Genomic DNA, 4,576 nt, shown 5'->3' on the forward strand with positions numbered 1-4,576 from the left:
GATTTAAAAGGTTGAGAACTACAAGATTATGGATGTTCTATTTTTCCCCATGTCTCTTCTTTATTGCCTTTTTTCTTTGTTATCTCTCCTCTTCTTAAAGTCTTAGTGTAATCCTCACCCCCTTCTACAGGGAACTAAATACACACAGTTCCCCTGACAATAGTTAGTACAGGGCTCCGTAAAGAGCTGGCACAAAATTAAAGAAGCAGGGAAATTTCCAGTAAAAATACTGCATAAGCTCTGCATATACATAGAATATGTTTGCAGCATAATTATGAATGTGTCACTCCCTTGATACAACTTCAGTAAAATAGCTTGAGATATTTATTATCAATAACTAAAAGTTAACTTCAGTTAAGACCCCTTTACCCTTTTATGTCCTCTCTTTTATTTTTCTGTTTCTCTGCGTGTATAAGTGTTTCATGCTTTCCTGTCATTCATTTCTAGGGAGGGTCACCTCTCTGCTGCTAGTTGAGAGATGGTGATGCACTGATAAAGACTAATAGCAATGTTCACAACAGTGAATCGCTTGAAAATCAAGGGACTGTTTTCAAGATAAGGTGCTTCTGTGAATCCAGTTAGGTATGTGTTAGTTGTTATGAGGATCAGGGTCCAGTGGTGGAGGTGTTCCTGGCGTCTGTGATACTGCGACTCAACAGTGAAAGAATGAACACGTGTATGTCGGGGCACCACTGCCCACGTCTAAGTGTGGGTTTATAGGAATACTGTACGATTCCCTAAGTTAAGAATGAGAACACACATGATGTATAATACTGCTGCATGACAAACAAATACGCAATGCACTTAAAACTCTTGTACCTATTTTTTGCATACTTGGCCTCTTTCCTGGGGTTTACTCTGGCATTTCAAATGTAGCTGCTCAAGTATCATCTTAAATATGAAGTCTTTGTCAGCTAGGGCTGTCTGGCAAACAGGAAATCTGCTTCCTGGACATTTTAGTTGGGAATTCAGTTTCTCTTCTTTAAATGTTAGTAGTTAAAAACCCATATTCATTAGGGAGAGATTCATATTAAAACTGCCACAGTCCCATTGGCTATGGCGCTTCCTGGGTATGTAGGAGACGATAGTGCCAATTCCTTCTCTCCTTGATTCCAGCCATGGTCTTGTGACTTATCAGCTGCCATTCTCGTATAACAACCCCAGCTGAGTACATGTAGAGAGCCACAGCACCAGCTTCATAACAGGTTTGTAAATCTGAATTTCTCAGTTTTTTTCATGAGTTCCTAAGTCACCAAGATTTAAGTCTCGATTTTGGGTCTTCTGAACAAAGGGAATACATTCATTAACATTACACTGCATACCTTCCTTCCTTCCGTTACAAAGATGCAATAAACTAACAATAAAAGTTAAGTACATTTGAAATGCCTTTAAAAATTTTCTTATCAATTCCAGTAGCAACAAATTTTCAGGTACATAAATATAAAATAAAAATCAAATATTCTTAAACTCTCTAGAATAATTTCAATACTGGTGTAACATATATGATACATAATACATAAACTTATATCTTTTTAGGATTGCAAGGCCAAGTTAAAACCAGTTTTGACAGAATTCATAGCATCAGAAAAAACTTACTTGATTTGGATGTTATATATCCCACTTTTGCATTCAGTATATCACACTATTATGTGTATCGTTGTGTAGGCATATAAGAAAACAAAGGGAAGCAGGAACCATTAATGATACTGTGATATTAATTCCCATTTCTCAATTAGATTCACATCATGTGAGAGATGTGTGGCTATATTTGACTATTTTTCAACAGAAGCATGGCAAACCATAAATGTACCTCTAGCCTGGGCCTGCTTGTGTACTGGAACTAGTAGAAAACAGGATGGAACAGCAAGGACATACTATGGCTTAATTCTGTATTCCTGCAGAGCCTTGAAATTGTTTGGCCATGATTTCTGTGTTTTGTTTTTTGCTGCTCCAAATGAGAGTGAAGAATTCCTTCCTGTAGTTAAAATGTGTTTTAGATGAGCAGGTGTTGATTCAGTCAAATTTGCAAGCTGATTTAACTTCCTGGGATTTCAACTGTTGAGGCACAAGCGGAAACGTTTAAAAAGTGCTGGCAACAGTAAGCGCCTATAGGTCATTATTTCAGATTGTTGTTGTTGGAGGAAATGTGATGCAGCGTTTGGTTCAACAGCTAAAGTTCCATTTTATGGTATCGGTCAGGCTTGAGGAGGTCACTCTGTACCCAGAAAGATATCTTCTGAAACTCTTTTGTTCTCTAACTCCATGAAAGAATAGTTGGAAGCAAAAAATAGACCATGTCAGATGAAAGTTGGTATCTTGGCATAGTTCCATTAACTTAAATGGAGCGATACTGATTTACACAAGCTAAGTGTCTGCCCTTAAGTCTATTGTTTAGAAGTCATTCAGGAGTATTTTCATACCTTTCAAGGGGAAGTTCAGATGGTCTTTAAAACTTGTGACACTTTACTAACTGAAGTGTAAAGCTGCAAAGCAGTAACGAAGGCACTTTCTTTTTAAAAATTGCACTCTTAAGAAAAATCAAATGCTACAAAATCGCTTTATAGCTAAAAATAGTTCTGTCTTGGTGATTTTGAAAGTTCAGATGCTGTGAACTTAACTGTTTGTATTCAGGCTGTGGTAGGGATTCTGCTAGTTACAATGAAAATTTCTTTCCATGCTGATGATGCCAAATGTATTCTTGACACCAATTCTGAGCAGGCAGCTCTAGATAATCCACACTATTTATCATGGCAGCAATAGAAAACCTTTTGTTCTATTTCTAGATCAGCTAGAGTCTGATTTTTTATCTAACACCACTGAAGAGCTTCACTCAGAAAGAGAGAAAAGGCAGGCTGAGTAAATAATAGAACATCATACCTATTTCTTTTCACTTATATTAAATAACCTATTTTGGCATTTTAATGCATGAAGTCTTTTTGATACATGAAGTGAAAGTGTGGAAATTGTCTGCAAGTCTAGAAAACATTCCACACTGGGAGACTTGTACAGACAGATCTTCTATCTGTGTCTGTATGCAGCCTCTTAGATGCATTTTGAAAAAGAACTTGAAAAGCATTCGTATATGTTAAAAAGTGAATAGTTTCTATGACGCTAGTGACCTTACTTCTGTCCCTAAACTAAATTACTCAGTTTAGTTAAGTCTGTAATTGCGACTGCCTGGCCTTTTCCTATCAAGCTATTTTTGTCAAAGAAAATTTTCAACTGTCCATCAGAAAAAAATCCCTAAGAAATGAACATTTTGATTTTAGTCTAGACATTTAACCAAGTGAAAATTCATCCTGTCAGTTCAGGCTGATATTAACCTATATATTAGCTACTTACCCAGTACAGTTGAGATATCTCATGGTATCCCATTTTCAATCCTCTTATTCTCTGTGGAGAGGGCTCTTTGACTAGACTAGATGGCAGATCATGCTCTTCCCCTGACTGAAGTACAGTGGAGTCTTGGTGAATTAGAGTCGGTGCCATTCCAGCATCTCAGGATCCCCTGGGAGGGTTGGACCGCAAGAAGAAACGAAACTTTGTAGACCTCATGATATGCTTTCCATGTGATCCCTCCCTTCGGAGGGAAAGTGACTTTTTTCAGATAGAATCAAAAAGCAGAGTAATTATTCTAGAATAAAATATTTTTTATCCTTGGAATAAAGTATCCACATGGGGGAGTTATATCAGCATAGCTATGGCACTGTGATTATTCTGTTAAAGCGAGGCCACTCAAATTCTTCTCCTAGGTAAGCCCCAATATGACCTGTTACCACAAGTGGGAAGAAAGGGAATAAAGAAGGTTCATTGGGCTCTTCATCACCTCCCACGTAACACCTTCAAATAAAAACTGTAATTCTGGTGTGGATAAGAACAGCAATGAATGAAATAAAGTGAAACATAGAAGTTTTTTTTTTGTATGTTATTGAAATGTTCTGCTAACAAAATGAGCCAGACAAAAGAGAGAATATGATGATATGGCACAGTGCCGTGCTCCATAGAGATATCTAAGCAGTTCTGAACACCTGGACTAGTGTAATCAGTAGCTTATCTTATTAATACATTGAAATGAGTTTTTTAAAGACAGTATTTTGCAACTTCATATCCAGAATATTTAATTTTAAAATTAAAAAGACATATGAGATTTGAGAATAATAGATGAGATTTTTAAAAATATGTAGTTTATTTACTTTGTTAACAGAATTTGGGTGACAGAGAATAAATCAAGACTTCAAATTCACTCATAAGGAGATTAAATACAGGGCGCTCTCAAAAGTCTGAGTCGTAATTCTTGGTCAGATTCTCTCTTAAAATTCACTTCTAGTAATAAGAAATTTAAAATGCCCCTCTAATTGCATCTTATTACAGTAACCCCCCAGTCATTTATTCTCTAAGGCTTTAACACTGCACATTATCAGTGTGTATCATATTGCCTCACTGCACTTTAATTTTGGTGAAATCTGGTGTCTGTACAAAAGGCTGTTGTTTGTAAAGTCAGTTCATTGCAGCAGTTGTTTCTCTTGTTAGTTTACCAAAGTTGCTTTAAGTCAATCTCTTTTTCCTTGTGATACAA

The sequence above is a fragment of the Aptenodytes forsteri genome, unplaced genomic scaffold, assembly GCF_000699145.1.
Source record: "Aptenodytes forsteri isolate BGI_AS27 unplaced genomic scaffold, ASM69914v1 Scaffold125, whole genome shotgun sequence".
In the NCBI taxonomy this organism is placed as follows: Eukaryota; Metazoa; Chordata; class Aves; order Sphenisciformes; family Spheniscidae; genus Aptenodytes; species Aptenodytes forsteri.